We start from the raw sequence: 18652 nt of genomic DNA, 5'->3' as shown, positions 1-18652 counted from the left end.
AAACGTCAGAAATAATAGCTCGATCCATGATCGAGCAATCCTATAATTGTGATATATATAAGTGGATATACGAGATTATTGGTTAGGGATGTTCGCTTTTATGGAGAACATCATGTAACACGAGACGGCACCAACGTTCGCCTCTTCTGGAACAGTTTAGCACATTTGTTGGCTATCAACATGTTTTTGCGATCGCGTGTGTATTTGCATATCGTATAAAATTAACATGACATTCTTCTGGCGACGATGGGTGCGGGCAGTCGTTTAACACTGAGCGCAATGTAATCAAGTACTTAACAAGTAGCAATTATTTTTACAAAAATTTACATTCTTGAAAAGTTCATCTCATTTCTCATCACAGTTTTTTCAATTATCTTACACTTGAAAAAAAAAAAATATTTTGTAAGGTGACCCAATCCTCTCGTTACACATTTTTTATAGATAAATTATGGACTACTCTCACGATTAGAATTAATCGGGATACCACGTTGATGTTAATAGCATTTATAGGATAAAAGACAGCGGGCGAACGAGCAGCGAAGCTGTTAGCGAGCAAGCGCCCGAGGTTGCGCACGGCAACGATTTTCGTCGCAATAAAATCTTCCAGGGGGATGTAATTACACCCGATGTCAGTTAATCGTCGATGATCGAAGGCCGCGGCAGCAGCGGAACGCTGTCGCTTACCCGCTAATTACGGGCTTTGGTTATTAATTCGAGCGAGCTGGGCGTAACCAGCCGTTTCCCCGTATTAGATAGCGCCGTTAATTAATTATTTTCGCGGGCAGACTTGTCACATAACGTGTATGGCGGTACGAGTATGGCTGGCACGATTGATGTCCCTGTACACCCGGCGGAGGTTTATATCAATCCGCGTGTCCGGAAGCGGGACGAAGGAGAGGAGGAGGGTGTGGCGTAGATCGTAGTTCATCCCTCGTATCGATATTCGAGCTCAGAAATTTTTGCAACTTCCTAGCTACATTAGCGCAAACGAGAAATCTTTATTACCGCGCGTGGACGCCGCTTTGACTTAATATGACGCCCGTTCTAATGCACTTTAAATGCGCTCGCGCAAGCAAACCCGTTTCGACCCGCTTGACGTTTTGTGATAATCGAACTTTTTGTCTTCGATCGGCCGGGTTAATGAACGCCAATGTGATCGCGTTTGAGGAATGCGCAGGTGATTATTGCAGGCCAACTTTTGGTTTCAATTTTATATATCGGGGGCGGGGGAGGGGGATTTACGATGCACGGCATATGTGAACGCGAGTTCTTGTGCTTGTTAAAGGCACACATGGAGTACGAATACTTGATGTACAATAAATTCTCCTGTTTACGCGCTCATGCGAGATGCAGTCATATGTACAACGAATAGTTTGTATATTCTATGAAGTTCTAAAAATAATCGCGAACTCTCTCGTTAAATTACGAGCAAGTATCGAAAGCATCTAAATGTCTTAATTAATGTAATTTATGACTTGACCAACGATTCAATAATAAACATTTATTTATATTTGACCATGCGATTTATACATGGAAAGAACGATTTTGCCAAGATGGCTAAAAATTTAACTAGCTACAGCTCTAAAAATAATTTTGTTTAATTGCCAAAATAATTACGTAGGATTTTCCAACTGGCTGCTAAAATGTTGAAATTTGCTTATTATGCTTGAACATTTCTCATAATTATTCTTCCCATGTGTATCTGCCATAATAATAATGCGTAACATACGCGCACATGAATATCTCTTAATGAAATGCATTTTTTACATAGATATATCTGTACATAGTACATACAAGTACAATGACGAGGTGTAAAAAGGCGTACATAATGAGTGAGAAGGGCCGAGTTAAGGAAAAGAAATAATGCTTTAACAGCGTGTAATGTTCTGTTACGGATCTAAACGGATCTAAGTGAAACCGTGGAAGCCTCGTTCGTCAACAAAATAACGATAATTACGCGAGTGCGAGGTAATACTGCGTCGGATATGAGTTTCCGCTCTCGATCATAGCAAGGCGAGCGGCACGGCGCGGCGCGTTCGTGGAGTCGCGCGTACGGACCGTTCAATTTCACCGTCGCCGTAAGCGGGTACGATCCTTCGGTCGAGACATTGCGAGAAGACAAATTTCGCAACCCGTTCGGGCGTGACGGAACGCGCTCTTCGTGTTCGTCCGTTCAGCTAATTTCCCCGATCGTGACGAACCCTGACGTGATAATTAAGCGAGATCCCTATAACACGCGATGATCGAACTGATTTCTCGTGACAATGACAAAGTCGCGCGCTGCGGATTATAATATCTTACGGTAACTATATAATTTACAGTTATTTTAAGTCACGAGAGATGATCAGACATTTAATTATGTCTTCGTCTCCCTTCATTCTGAACCTGTTTTGAATAAAAATGGCTTGTCTTTTTCGTAATATCAGCCGACATCAAATCTCGTTTCAGCTTTAAATGAAATATTTTTTATTACGCTTATTTTATACTATAAATAAGCTTGATAGATAAATTGATGTCTTAATGGTAGTACGATAAAAAAAAATTTATTTTTTCCTTTCAACAGTTAGATTTTTCATATAATTTACATTCTGTATTCTTATTTATTTATTTACTTTCTCATTTATAACACGCACAAGTATGAAGAGATTCGCATATTTCTTCAGCTTTTTAAGATTTTTTTTACAAAAAATTACCATCACTAATTGAATTTGCTGCAAAAATCACTTTCGTAGCAGCCGGTACGTTTCATTTCTTGTAGAAACGGAATAGAGGTTGAGAAACACTTTCGGCGTAGCGAAATGGTTGGGCATTAAGGGGGACCGTGCCAAAATGACACGCTCACCGTAAATTCGCGTTTGTTTTCAGGATGCTGTCCCCGGGACAAGACGCGCCGCCCAGTAATTACTCGTCCGGCAATGTCGTTCTCCAAGGTGCGCCCTGCGGTCAGTGCCGAGACCTGTGCCCCACCGGATACGTACCACACTTTTGGCGGTGAGTACCCATCACGCATTACCTTCGTTCTTGCCGCTCACAGACGAGGAGCGCAGGTGCAAACCGTCGATTTTCCCGCTCTGCTCCGAAAGGAAGGGGAGAGCCGAGGTCACGTTGCAAAAAGATCTCGACTCGGACCGACTGACCCGGGTAGGATCTTGAGGTCAGCGCCGCGCGCGTGATGGGCGGATCGATAAGACGTTGAAAAAACATTCCTCCGCACAAAAACGGAGAAATGATTGCGATGGGTGGCACCCGTTCCGTTCCATTCTGTGAGCGCGATGGATCGAGTCCATGTACGATACGTACCTATACCTTAAATCGAAATCACTGTATTATTCGTTCAAAGATAGTCAACAGCCTGATTTTAGTGTTATAACTATAATCTATATCAATCATTGATATATGCACTGTCTGTGATAATACACTCCAATTCTGATCAATGAGAGTATTCCCCTTCTTAATCGGAACCACTGAAAGACAGCGAATAGTCCCTGATGCTCACAGTTATAAGTATAGCACTGTAAATCAATAAGCCTTCACTCTGATTCAGAGAGTATATTTTTCCATGTACGATTTCAAGTAAAGCCGACAGAATAACGCGAGATCAATCATTCCGTGAGAGTTACGGGAAAGAGAAATTGATAGGTAGATCGAAACGTATTTATCTCGGGTTCGTATTTTCTCAGAGTGCTCGAACCATACAAAAACTGAATTAATGAGAGACTTAAAACAATTTTGCGTACGAAGTGCTTTATTTCATGATTTTTTCATAAGTATAATTTTGAAAAAGGTTAAACTATATACATATAATGACGGTAGCTCGGATTGAGCCGAGTATAAGTTAGACCGACCGAAGACTTGGAGAAACTTTTTTTGAAACTTAGTTTATGAACAAGATACAAGCGATAGCTTTAATTTAGTCAAGTATCTTTAGCTACCTGGTTGTTATCGTGCATCGTATTTATTCCACTTTGCGTGAAAGACGGATCAGTACGGCAGCTATCTTCCTCTACGATCTCGAAAGAAACTGAGCGAGGAAAGCTTTCTACATCAACGCAGAGCTATAGTAGCGATATCGGTTCCGTTCATTGGGTTTATAGGCCTGATAGAAGCATATGATTAGATTGTATCCGATAGTCGCTGCCTCGCATTATCCCGCGAAGCCTTTAGCATTCGAAATACTCGGTCCAGTGTCTTCGTGATCCCGAATAAGATAAGAATTTTCACGCTTCAACACTTTACTCTTCAATAGTGATTCATTGGGTTTTCCTAATTGATAAAAGTTTCTAATCGAGTTGCTATCGAAGTGAGCGTTGGTCTCGGTCTATATGAAGGAGTCCCGACACGTGAAACGTCCGATCTAAGTTGACGCGACTATGGACCGTAGATCTCGCGTCGCGCTCGATTCCCCGATCTCGGTGGTTTGTTTCTGATGCGCACGGCTGACGTCGCGGACCCTCCGCCGATCGTTCGATCAGGTTAGCCTTCGACGCGAGAAATCGAAGGAGGCGCAAAGGAGGCGGTTAGAAGAAGAGCCGGGCCGCGTATATAGGGGCGAGCCGGCTCCTCTCCTCCCCGCGTTGCTCTCGCAGCGAGCTCGAAAGAGGGCAAAACGAGCGTTTCTCGGCGTTCTCGGGTCGTAGGGTCGACTCGTCGGTCTCACGCGAGCCCTGCGTGCAACGAGACCGGCGATGGGGGCCGTTCCAAGACGAATCGGTTGGCAACCGAGGTAACTCACGGCCAGAGGGATGGGACGTGGGGGATGCGGGAGCGGGAGAGGGATACGTATGTTGGTCTGTAATTAACATACCGAACCTCCCTTGAACCAGCGCGCCAGGCTCGGTCGACCAGCCGCTCATTCGTTCGTTCGTTCGTTCGTTCGCTCGTTCGCTCGTTCGCTCGTTCGCTCGTTCGCTCGTTCGTTTGCAGGGTTGTACGTTTCGTGGTTCGCGAAACGTATCTCGCCTAGCGGTAGTACCATCCGGGATCCATTATCGCCTTAGAGCAGCACCGACAGATTTCATATCTTCGGCTTCCTTCTCGCGGCTTTTAATATGCGCGGGCGAGAGTTTACTCTTTCGCTATTAAACACGAGAGTAGCTGGCTGATGTATGGCACCATCTCTTTGCCTTGTCTGAGAGAATGATCGTGGGCGTTCAATCGGAACTGACGTGAACTACGAACGGCCTAACGGTTAACGCTTTATTTTCACTGATAATGAAAGTAACGCAAACACGGTGCCGACAGAAGCGTGGTCTGTGTATATCATGCATTTAGCACCATACTTATTTACTACCACATTAATTATACAAAGAGCTGATAATTTTATATTAAGCGCGCGATTCTCGTTACGTAAGATCGAAAGTTATATTACTCGTTATAAATTGTTCTGACCGTATTCTCATATTAAGTATCAATTTCTCTAATTATTGGACTAATAGAAGAAACATCGTAGATAATTTTATGTTTCACCATTACGCAATTTTGTCTTGGCACGCAACGTGGTTGTGGCTGCTTCGACTTGTTAATGTCATTAGGCTTTCTACGGCTCTAAGAACGACCACTCGACGGATCCGGTAATCATCGGCCATACTGTAGCCATGTCTTCCTTCGATTGTCGCGCGTTCGTTCGTGTTTACTGCCTGGCGTCTAAGTGCGGAGCCGTGCAAAAAAGAATGTCTTGTAACTCCGCCGAGCGTGTCTGCGAGGGGCTGCGACAGCTCGATGAACTTGACGAGGAAAGTGGCGCATAACGAACACCCGTTATTTTTGATTCGATTCGTCACGAGGAAATAGCCGCTAAAATGTTGGGGTTCCGTCATCTCTCCGGCGCATAGATGAGCCTCTACGCTTCTTTTAATGTCCTCCAGAGACGATGAACATCGACAAGGCGAGTTGGAGCTCTGCCTCTTCACGTTCGCCGTGGCATCCCATCGTTGTCGACGTCTCGTTTCGATGACGTAGGAAAGTGAAATTACGGCACGCGGAAGTTTCGGAGAACTGCCTGATTTACCTGTCTTAACTGCGAGTTTACGAGTCCGTTTCATACGCTGATGATATTCTAAATCTTACGTAGAATGATATTACGAAGTATTTTTAACTTTTTGTTTTTATGAATACGTCGTTAAAGTTTTACGGCTTCTTTTCTGCCTTCGCCGCATATTGGTGTTCGGTGGGAATGGTTTATGTCCTTCGAGATAAAAAGTTATGGATGTTTTTACATTATATATAAATATATAAATATATATATACACACACACACACACACACACACACACACACACACACACACACACACACATAAATATAATCATTTTTATACTGAAGAATAAGAAGAATTGTACTTTATTTTATATAACAAATGGCTTTGTTGCGACGCCCTTATTTTCCATAAGAAATATAGTCCTTGATCTCGGGATATTGAGGCTCCAGGTGCGCGTGGGCTTACGGCTTACACGGAGAACACCTGTCGGGTGAACGACGTCGCCGACTCGCACAAAATGAGAGTTGGGCACAAGCGTTATCGCGCCATGTAAATATTATAGAGGCGAGAGTACTTTGCTAATCGCGATTTTAAGGGTACAGCGTTGGATCGCGGGCTCGCGTTTTACCCTCTGAACGCGGTCGTATTGCTGCCACGATTAAATGTCCTTCAGATGAACGCGAGTAGACCTAATTAGCGGCTACCGAAGCGGTCGCGGTGTACCGTAAAAGGCAGGACATGATGCGAGGGGAGACTCGTGCGGGACTAGCAAGAGATCTGGTGCGGCGCGTAAGAGGTGGAACCATGAAGAACGAGAAAAAGCGGCCAGATCCATTGCCATAAAAATCATCTCGGGATAAGTGCGTTTCCAAGCCGAAGAGATATTCTCCTTGGTCACCACTACTCGACAGTATATTCGGTTTACGCATCCATTTCATTTTTAATTAGTAGGAAGGACCGGGCTCGACCGACGCTCATTTATACGGGCGCCTATAAGCTAAATGCTCCCGTAGAATTTACCGGAAAACTTTACACACGTTTTTCTTTTTATTTATATTATACTTTCACACGCGCAGCTGTCGTTTTTCTCTCTCTTTTTCTTTCTCTTCCGTATAGCGGAGCATTCATCATCGAGATCCTTTAAATCACTTTACCGGCCGCATAAACGAACTCCGGCCGCTCATTAACGAAAAGAGATATTCGACTAGCGCGAAGGCCATTTATACGTGTTCAGTCATCGGGATAACGAACTTTTAAAAGCGGGAAACTTGGCTCGCGCGAACGCGATGATGAAGTATGGGTTCATCTAAACCCTTCACTCTTAGCAGCTCTGGTCATCGACAAATCTTCATTCTTCGTCTGTAATACATGAACGCGTAATTTTAACGTCACTCAGTATTACACACGGTTAAATTTTTACTCGGAAAAAATTTGCTGCATCATTTTTCATAATTTTTTTTTTTTTTTGACATTAAGTATATTTGCAACTTATATCAGCTAAAAGCTGAAGAAATTAGTTTTAATTTAAAAATAGCACAAGAGTTAAAAAACTTTAATGTCTCAATATTTATATACAAGGTATCTATAAAGTCTGTTTCCATCTCCTATATTTCGAAAACAGTTTAAAATTGTGAAAATACTTTTATTCGATCACTTGGAAGAATTCTTGTACTTTTTTAATCCTTTGCAACATAGTGACATCCATATGTCACCTTTTTTTATTTCGTTTTTATGATTTTTACACATTTTATATATATTTTTACATTTTTTTTTTTACAAATTAGATCCGCTATCTTAAATTTTCATATTTTCAAATATGAATTCCGGATTTGAAATTAACAATTCCAAAAATCTTCCGAGTATCAAGTTTCGTTGAAATTGGACCGATAGAAAAATGTATGCTGCAAAGAGTTAAAAGGTTTGGAAAAATAGAGTAGTCCAGAAATGATCAGATTGTATTTCACGGTTTTTTATAATTTTGAACCGATTTCGATAATACAAGATGTAGGTGTCAACAAACTGTAATATTCTATATATGCTAAGAAACTTTACTTAGGCATCTCCTCGCAAAGTTTAAAAGTAATATATTAATACCTGGAAGAGTTAAAATATTTATTGAAAAATGAAGAAAGTTTACATATATAAATGTTCCGTCTCATTGATTATTTCAAGACCTTTTGTTTTATACTTTCTTAGATGTCGCTAATCAAATAATACGATTGAAACGATACTTTGTTACTTGGTAAGTAGTCGTGCCGCCGAAATATCGCGACGGAGATCTTTCGCAGCTGGCAGCACGCGGGTGCGAATAACGGGGAATTCGAAGCGCGAGGAGATATTCGTTCCCTACATCGGTTTTCTTGCAATGGCCACGCGCACTCACGACCGAATCGGCGCGATCGGCAAGCGCAAACCGATACCTCGCGTATTGGAGCGTATTCTTTCGTCCGCAGGAACGCCGCGTCGCGACGGACGCGAGCGAGGGAAGACAAGCCGCGCGTTGCTACGCTCGGAGAGCACGTCAAGAGAGGACCCAAAGGTCTTCAAGTTTTTGTCCAACTCGCATGCAAGAGCCGCAACAGGGAGCGACATTCTTCTTCCCTCGGGCCCTTGCCTTCTTCCATTCTCTTCTTCGTTCGTCCGGCGCGTTCGGCAACGGCCGCCGCCGTAGCTCAGCTTCGATCTAAAATCCGCGCGGTTGCTGCAATATAAACCATGCATTTTGTACTTGAATTTCCAAGTATAGCTATAATACAAGGTTATTAGCGGTTAGGAAGAACCAGAAATTATCAAAGAAAAATCAGGGAATCGAAAACTTTATTAACCTGAGATAAAATTAAATTACAGTAAATTAATTCTAAATCTTCAAATAAGTTTTAAAATTATTTGAAATTATGTAAGGAAACATTGTAAATATTTTTATGATTTTTAAATTTTCTAGTAAATAAGTTACAGATAGTTAAAAAGGTAAACTGCAAAGTTTCGTATACAAAGTTTTATAAATCATTTACAGCAAGATTATAAAATAATTATATACAATATTTACAAAATGTTTTAGTAATCACGTATTTTTTGAACGCGAACAGATTTATTGCGAAAGACGTTTTATTTTTGTTTCGCATACAAATAGAAAAGATAACTGCTCTTCTCAAAAGTACAATAAAATTTGTTTTAAAAATGCATTAAAAGTATGATCAAAATTTTATTTTAAATTATTAATTTCTAAATATTAAGAAAAATCTTGTTTAATATTTTTTCTTTATTTTTATTAAGTGCACCTTTTTGGCTTCAGTTAGGGAGTTTTTTTAAAAAGTGCCCGGGAAAATCGGGAAAAGTTAGGGAATATTTTTTCGTTAACAACTCTGCAGTAGAAGTAACTTGAAAGTCCAATTGATTAGTACACGATTCTTTAACGAGGTGTTGAATAAATATTAAATTCTTATAATTTAACATTACGTTTTGAGGTCACGAGGTACAAGAAACAGTTGCCTGAAAAAAATTAAGAAAAACCAATGCTGATCCGATTGGACTTGTCGTCGGTAATAATTAACTTTGGGTTACAATCCTTTCGCTTTAAGACTTACATGCAAAGGAGTTAACAATCAGATTTCAGCGTCACGGTATCGCTATGAAGGTGTCGCATTCCATTATCACATGCCGACGCATTCCGGCGTTTTCCGTTACCGTAATGTCGTCGTTAGAGTTTCTCAGGTCCGCACAGCTGGCATTCCCCGGCTGCCGACAAGGAGAGGAAGAATTTCGGGCATAACGGGGAGGGAATCGCGGCGCGAAGAAGTCGAAGGGGGCGGGCGCGTAGACGCGCGCTGTGTTAACGGTATACGCTTTCCGGATGCTTTCCCTCAGCGTCACTTTGACGATACAATGCGCCCTTCGCTGTCTGGACAGCTCTCTGTAGTTTCTGTACGTGCCAGCCAAGTTAATAAAGTATGTCCTAATCAAGCGAATGGGGAGTCTGGCAATGTTCGCACGCGTGTATACGTGATATCGAGCCGGCGCGCGTCGTGCCGCGGCGGTACGACGTTATGAATGCTCCAAAGTTATCGATCTCCGGTATCCCAGAAATTCTGAGAATTAGCTCTGCTAAGTATCAATAAATTGTACAATTATTAATAATAGATTGATATGTTGCACCCAAGTTAAATATTTCCTTTTAGAATTAAAGAGATAATGATTTAAAGTCTGAAGAGACTGCAAATTAAAAAATTAAAAATATAAACAATAATAAGATTAGAACCGATGAAGACATCAAATATAAAAATGAGAGAGTCAATACCGGTCTTGCAGCGGTTTGCGGTGGATGTTAGCGCCGAATAATAATTTTTGTATGAGTTACAATCTCCATTAAAAATACAAAAACTCTAATATTAGAATTCAATAAATTGATAATCGTGGTTCATAAAGTTGAAAGACTTTTAGACCTGCAAATTAATGCAAAGCTTCTCTCGCCTATTTTTTAAATGCATTTTACGCTAACAGAATTTTATTTTGAAAGCTCTAATGGTATCGGAAATTGAAAAAAAGATATAATATTTAATTAAATTTTTAAAAAATCGGTTAAAAATCCCTAGATGAAAGAAAGCCGAGGCAACTTTGTTGCTCCGTCTACACCTCGTGTACAAGATATCTGACATGTTTATCTAAATCACGATTAACGCATTTCTTATAGGCGGCCTTTTACGACGGAGCGCATTCGCGCAGACTTTTTGCGCGCGTCTAGTCGCGAACTTCAGAGAGACAGACGCGAAGAAGACGCGGGCGGCGGCTTTGTTGCGACTTCCGGCGGCGAGTTAATAAATTTTAATTTGCGCAGTTGCGCGTTGCGTCAGTCGCACAGTTGCAAGCACGACTCGCGAAAAAGTAAAAAGGCAAGAGCGGCGGCGACGGACGCGCGCGTTTTGCTGACATTCTGCTCGCGCTCGTGGCGTTCCGCGCGCGTCCGTTTCGCCTTCTGCGAATCGTTAATCGTAATTTAATAGGCAGATTTACGGTTTTTGTCGGAGCGGCGCGCGTTTTCCTTCCGCACGCGCGACCCAGCCCGGGCGTTTTCACGCACGACACGAACGTTGTTTACGCGGCCGCGTACCTCGCCGGTCGTTTGTCAACCGTTAAACACCGGTCACCCTCGCTCCTCTCCCATTTTCTCCCCTGTACACCTCGTGGCCGATAACGCGGCTCTCTTGATTAACGAGACACCCCATATATATCCGGCCCCCCCGGCTAGAGAGGGCCCTTTCTCTCCCCGCGCATCGCGAAAGGGAGTGGCAGGGGCATCGCATTGTTGCATTCGTGCTTTACTGCATATTGCAAACCGACCGGCGACGCGGCGACGGTTCAACGCGCGCGCGTTTCCAAGTTCTCGATGTCGGGATCACGTCGCATTCACGTTCGATAGTAAGTCTCCTCTGGGCATTGATATTTTATCTCCGATATCAGGATAGGCGTTCCATAAATGATGGTCAGAGAGCACGTGGTCGAATCAAGATATTTAGCCCTGTAGCGTTGCGCTTTGAACAAAGTGATGGTTTATAATTCTCACTATGTTAATGTATATATCTTGAAAGAAAAAGTTTTAAAACGAAAAAATTATATATTTTTTTTAATTATATTTTTTGATGCATTTGTTTGTTCCGTTTAAATCAAAATATTTACTTTGAAGTAAATATACTTATTATCTTAAGTATATAATTTTGTATTTTTACATTTAAAAGAAAAAAAATTGATTAAAAATTATCTCTTCCTTTATGTATTTACCTAAATATTTCAGTTAAGAAATTTTTAAATTTAACTACAAGTAAATAAGCTATCAGGAGGATCCACTAAGTAAATAACGTTTTTAAGTTAAGTAAATTTTTTTTAAAGATATTTTTCTTTTGTTGTAAAAAATTTACACCTATATCTTTTAGAGTAAAAAATTTCCCATATACTCGTATGTGGCCCGCGACTCATTTTTTATGAAACAGCAAGTATCTGCAATGTAGGGAATATGTAAAAGCAGGAGAGGAGAGAGTAAATTAATTATTTATTTATACCACTTTATTCTTCCTACTTTTAAATTTTTGATTGAATATTATTTTACAACTGTATTTTTTATTGAATATAATTTTATAACTCTATTTTCAAAACCATAAAGTATGAAAGTGTAAAGAATACATTTATTTTTTTAATTCTGTTGACAATTTTAACATCGACATTAATGCGAATCATTGTAATATAGATACTAGTAGTTTGATAATTGTAGTTTATTTTGAAATTTGATTTCGATTTCTATTATCATTGGAAAATTTTTCTCGGTTCACCAAAAATCAGCTTGCGACTTATCAATGTAGTTTTATGTCAGTTTTAGTGCAATTTTAATTGATTATTTCTAATTTATACCGTAAAACTGTTTTTAACTTTGATTCGGTTTCAAAATTAAATTAAATTGCGTAATAAAAACTTACAGATTTTTATTTTAAGCAATTTTTAAAACAAAGTAAATTTTACTTTAAATTTATTCATTTTGTAAAGGTATTGTTTAATAGTTTTTTTACGAATGATAATTATGAATTAATGTGTGAGTATATTTCTTTATATGCCCTACATATATGTGCTGTTTATTATGAATCTGCTACAAATCTTGAGAAAAAATTTCTTGATCACTACGTTCCATGTCGCTATCATAGAACGCGTTAGACACTCGTAAATTGGTGTTCACGATATTCCATTTTCATTCCACATTCCGAATGAATGAAGGTATTCCATTCAATTTAATCGGCTCTAAAGTGTATTTGTGTTTCCGTTGCACTTAATACTGCAGCACGGGCTGCGCTTAACCCGTGCAACGTGCACGCGATCTTCGCAGCGAAATGCAGGTCGCGTGTTGCGACACTCGTTAAAATAACGAGACATTCGTGACGAGCTCTATATCCGCGCGCACGAGGGAAACGATGACTATCTAAAACCCGAACGATCGATGACAATTGGAAAGAGATAGAAAAATGATCGGCACCTAGATTAATTTTTTGCAAGCTCTACATCGCGGTCGTTGAGAAAAGTGATTAATTGCTTAGCACCGGAAACATCTTTCTCTCTCCTTCTCTCTCTTTCGTCGTCACCGAGAGCAGGGCGATTTCTTGAATGGCGAGCAGAGTTTCTTCGCGAGCGGCCGCGTCGTAAATTTCGTCCGCGTTTGCATTCCGCTTTGATCCCGCACAAGCCCGGCATACACACAATCCGGAGTTGATTTATATCCGTTCCCACCGTAAAACCTTTCGAGGAGAGCTATATGAAAGAGCGCGGCCGGCTGAACGTTACACGCTAATGCTCCGTAGGATCCGAGCGTGTCGCGCGTGTAAGGAAAAAAAAGGGGGAGTTCGAGGAACATGTAACACCGGTTCGTCGCGGCGTGCGGTGGCACGCTTGATTGGACTTCGCGTTTCACCGGTTGACGATCGATCGCGAGATCTCGCCGGGGACTTCGAACCGTCGCGAGGCGGTCGTATCGCATAACAACGTAGAGCGAATACTTTGTCATCGCCAATGTCATTGCCGCCGGCAGCCTTTCAATAGTACTATCGTACGCCGAGATGAACGTAACGAGCGAGGCGGACAGTCCTCGTTAGGGCCCGCGAGTGACTCAAGGGTGCGCGGCTTCTGAGAACGTCCGCAATATCTTTTTTTTTTCAAGATATACACATTTACATGATTATCTAATATCCTTTCGTAGAAATATATATGTTTATGAAGAATATCTCTTATTTATGTTATTTGTAAGCTCGTGAAAATAAAGAAGTCGGTTCTCCATCTTTAGAGATACTTCCTTTGATTTTAGAGATACAGAAACAGTTTATCTCATAAGAAAGATTTAACATTTGAGTGAGAGTGTTACAAAAAAAATTTTTATTTCTCTTTGTATTTTGTGGCAATGTAACTTGATTGGTTTTTAAAAATATTCGATACATATTTTTTATTACTAGCAAGATGTTGAAAAACTCGTATTCTTTTTATGAAGATTGAAATTCTGTTGATATATATTCTGCACTGAGAAAAAAAAATTGGTTGGAAAAAACTAAAATATTTAATCAAATATGTTTAACTAAATATTGAATTGGCTTAGTTAATTCTCGATTTAAAAAATGGTAATGGTTGACATGAATGAACTGATACCTTTTTTCGTACAACTAAATAATTGTTGAATCAACGTAATGTTTAGTTGAACGTATCAAACTAAATATTTTTTCTCAGTGTGGCAATGTGCTAAACCCATTAGCTGGAAAATATTTATCTTTCAAGATTTAAAAAGATTAAACCGCGTTGAGATATCTCATCGAGATTGTCCTTTATCATTAACGTAAAAACGTGTCTACTCAAAGGTTTTTTTTGTGGAAAAAGGGAGAATGTAGCTCGACGCAGCGCAATTTTCAATATCCTCGGTGATTCCCAGGATCCGATTGCTCTGCCGTCGTTGGGGAAAAAAAGATTACCCTCGATAAAAATCGTATTCGTATGCATGTATCCGTATGCGGCCTTTGAGAGGGGGAGAGGGGGGTCTAACCTTCGCCCGTGCATTGAGTAATGCGTCTGGTTCGGCTTTAACTCCGCCGACTGCACCGGCGATGTGCACGCACGTGTCCCGTGCGCCGTGTGTCCCCGCAGACTCATCGTTTTAATGCGAATACGGGCGTACCGATCGGCGATCGATGTACGTACGTAGGTATACCCACGCGCGTGAGCGATAAGCAGCGCGCCGCGCCGGCCGGTAGGTGAATTTTCGATACGCTTATTTTCGATGCGCTTCCGCTGATTACGCTCCCACCCTCTCGTTCTATCCTCCATTCGGCGGGAACATTTATGTCGAGCACGCGATCATTTTTGCCGGACGCTGCGGGATTATTAACGCACTGACGCAGCGCCAGTCGCGGCATACCTACTCGACCGTATGTGCGGCTGCGGTTTCGCGCTCGCGGAGTTGTCGGGCGAGTTAATCACTCGCCGGAGCACTTTGCGAGCACGATCGCGACATTTTTGCGGAGCGCGAACGAGCGGCGGCGCGACGGCGAGCCCTGCACATTCTGGACGCATACGGGAATGCTTAATCCCCGTACCGCCCGTCGGATGTTTCACTCTTTTCTTTTCTTTTTTTTTTCACCCAGTTGCCAGTCGCGAGAGCCACTTTGTGCATGGTGAACATCAGAATGCAATTTATATACGTTGTTAATTGCGAAACACCGGAATCTCCAGTTGTCTCGCGAAAAAAGATTAAGGAAACGTGTAGATAGATTAAATTTTATGATGAGGTTCTCACGTAGTAGTTTTTCCAGGGAACTATGCGTGAGAGAATTCTATTTATAATAGATATTTATTGAAAGTCTTTTCATCGCACATGTGACACTTCTGTATTATAGCTCGGAAGCGTGGCGAGTCTTTCGCAATTGCAATTCTTTTGCTTCTTTAGGGATTTAATTATGACATTAGATATTTTTGTAAATATATAACGTATCATCGTGGTTTTATAATCAACCGGGCACTAATTACTCACAAACCGGATAAGTTTCACGTTTCATTTAACATCCTCTAACACTCTGTGGCAGAAATAAAATTATTTTTCAGTCGACGCGATGTTATTTTTTTATTTTACATCTGAATATGTAGTAGAGATCAAGGGAATATAAAATAACACCGATTAATAAAGTTAATTCAATTCACAAAAAATACCAAGTTGATGCTGCTAAATTATTTTTACGTGAATTATTGAGAATTATGTTACATTAATTAATATATATAATTATTTATTTAAATGCGCATACGTTTCAACCCTAATTTGTGTTCTCTTCAATGCATATTTTGGTGAAATTTTTTAAATCTTTATTCCATTCTTGTTAAAGTGCGTGTCTAATCATTAAATATCATATCTCGATTATAAAGAGTGACTATAAAATTATAGTTAACAATAAATAAATATGTTTACCATTTAATTGAATAGTACACGGAGAAAAAATGCTGTTGTCAATTAATAGTATCAGTCTAATTGGGAACATCTTGTTAATTCAATAACAGTATTAATAAAACAAAAACATTAAAAGTAAAAATAATAACGAACGTAGTTGAATCAAAATAAAATTTAGTTGAATCAATTATATATTAATGATGGCCGCCCGTGATTCGTATTTAATTGAATCAAACTAGTTATTATGTTTTAATTTGTGTTACAGCATTTTTTTTCAATGTAATTAAATTAATTTAATATTAGTAAATTAAGTAGTAAATCATTAATAATTGGAATAAATAAAAAATATTAAAGTCAGATTGTTAAAATTAAATGAAACTACAAAATAATACTTACGAAAATGAAAAGAAGATTACACGTACACGAATATAATTCTCAGTACCTTATTTATTAATAAATTTAACTTTTTATTAACTGAAAACTGTTTTTCCGAAAGTAACCAGAGACAATACGACTGTCGAGTTAATAAATGATTAATGAGTTAATAGTATAATTCATGACGAGTGCGAAGCGTACATCTGCCGTATAAAGGTCGAGTCGAATGCCGAGCTTAGCCCATTACGATGCTACGGTAGGTAGCTCGGGAATGCGCTTCGATGCAGTCCGCCCTGATTTCGATAACGCGTGACGGTACGTCGTTTGATAAAGAGATGCGATAGTGAAAGCGTTTGCTCGCTCGTGGCATCGCGTATGTTCGCGGTTAATCAACGTTTCACCGTGCAAGTTATAGGCCCGCCTTCTGATCGATTATTAATTGGATATTAAATTACTCGATATACTTCTTCATTTCTTTACTCGCACAAGTGGCTAATTCATAAATTGCCCCTTGAAAGCTACGATGTTCGTAAAAAAGTTGCATAAAGAACTTGTGCGTCCAGCTGCGAGAATCAGGCTCGAACTCCGGTTGTTATCTACAAATTTGTTCAAAAGTGAGATATGTTTCAATTATCCAACGTGATGAGAGAGCGTGTTATACATATTGTACTCTATAAATTTCATAGAGTGAAAAATTACTTGAAAAGTTGCACATGCTCAATTTTCATTTTGTAGGAGTGAAGTTTTTACTCTTGTTAGATTGGCAAATCACTAGAAAAATTGCACAAACTCAATTTTTAATTTTTAGAGTAATGTTTCACTCTACAAGATTTAGTATGGAATTAAAATTATATACAAAGTATTCCTTCTATACAAAGTACACATTTTTCTACCTTTAATATTAAAAGTATCAAAATTCTCCGAAATTCTCGCTTCTTTGAGAATTCACATAAAATTGTAAAAAATTCTTTAAAAATTTCTTTTAAAAGATTCTCTTCAGAGAATTGGCCAATTTCTTCTCTGTTTTTACCGGCGTACTAGCGTCTCGAACAATTCTTAAGAATAATGCAACGAACACGGTGACATATATGCACGGTGCGTTTCTATCGCGCGGTGCATATATCAAGTCGCGGTGCGCTTTACGCGCATCATTCGTTATGACGCTGGGCGGGTAATGAGCACTTGGAAAAATTTATGCCCCGGACGCCTAGGATCGAAAGTGACCTCGGATATAATGGACGCGAGGGGATTTAATGGGCCTTCTCTCGTACGAGGAGCCCTTTTGCCATATCGTGGGTAGCGTTACGCGGTTATATCGCAGCTGTTCGATACGCGGAATGATGATTATAGAAGAGAAGGAGGAAGAAAAAATGGGCAGAGGCGATCGCGGGCGTGTAGCGAGAGTAACCAAAAGAAAGAGAACTTGAGAGAAACGCCCAAAGAGAAGTGCAGAAAGAGAACCAGGAAGGGAGAGAAAGGTGCACCGGGGAGGGGAAGGGAAGCGAAGGGCGGACGGGAAAGATGCGCGAGGAAGGTAATAAGGAGAAACGGAGCAAAAGAGTCGGTCGTTCTTGGTCGTGCGGTTACGATCGACGGTTACGAAATGGAAGAGAAAGAGAGGACGAGGGTGGGAATTAAATGGGGCGGGCTCTTGATTAGTTTGGCTATCCACCCCTGGTCGGTCGCGCAGGACTTACCCGTGGGTACTCCCACGCTTAATCCAGCATTATGAATATTTTCTTCTCGTCGTTGGCGTTACCCCAACAGTGCAGGAAGAACGACTGGCGCGCGCGCGCGTGTGTGTGTATGTGTGTAAGAGAGAGAGAAAGAGAGAGAGAGAGAGAGAGAGAGAGAGAAGAGAGGGACGAAGGGAAGCAGAAAGAAAGAGAGAGAGAGAGAGAGAGAGAGAGAGAAGAGAGGGACGAAGGGAAGCAGAAAGTCCGGTTCGTGGTCAGAGCAGGGTGACGTCCTATATCTCGTACGTACATGTCCCATTGTGGCGTCCACAACGAGAGACGGCCCCATATTTTTCGCGCTTATTCGTTCACCGACCGAAACGACACGCGGACGACCGCGTAACTCGCGCGTAACTCAGCTAGAAGCAATCCGGAAAACCTAATCACAACGAAATAAAGTACACCGTACAATGTATGCCACATTGTCGAATTTTGATAGACCACATAATCAAATCAACCGGATAACAAATTAAGGATGTATAGGACATTTCTCAAAACATTAAGAAAATTATGATAAAATTACAGATTATTTTATATTGCATTTGAAAATAGTAGAAAAAGTTTAGCAGCTATTTTCTATTTTCTAGAACAAATTATTTGAATTACAAATACTTGTCA

This window comes from Solenopsis invicta, chromosome 11 (genome assembly GCF_016802725.1).
Source record: "Solenopsis invicta isolate M01_SB chromosome 11, UNIL_Sinv_3.0, whole genome shotgun sequence".
Lineage (NCBI taxonomy): Eukaryota > Metazoa > Arthropoda > Insecta > Hymenoptera > Formicidae > Solenopsis > Solenopsis invicta.
The sequence above is the reverse complement of the archived record's forward strand: the minus strand, read 5'-3'. Positions refer to the sequence as shown.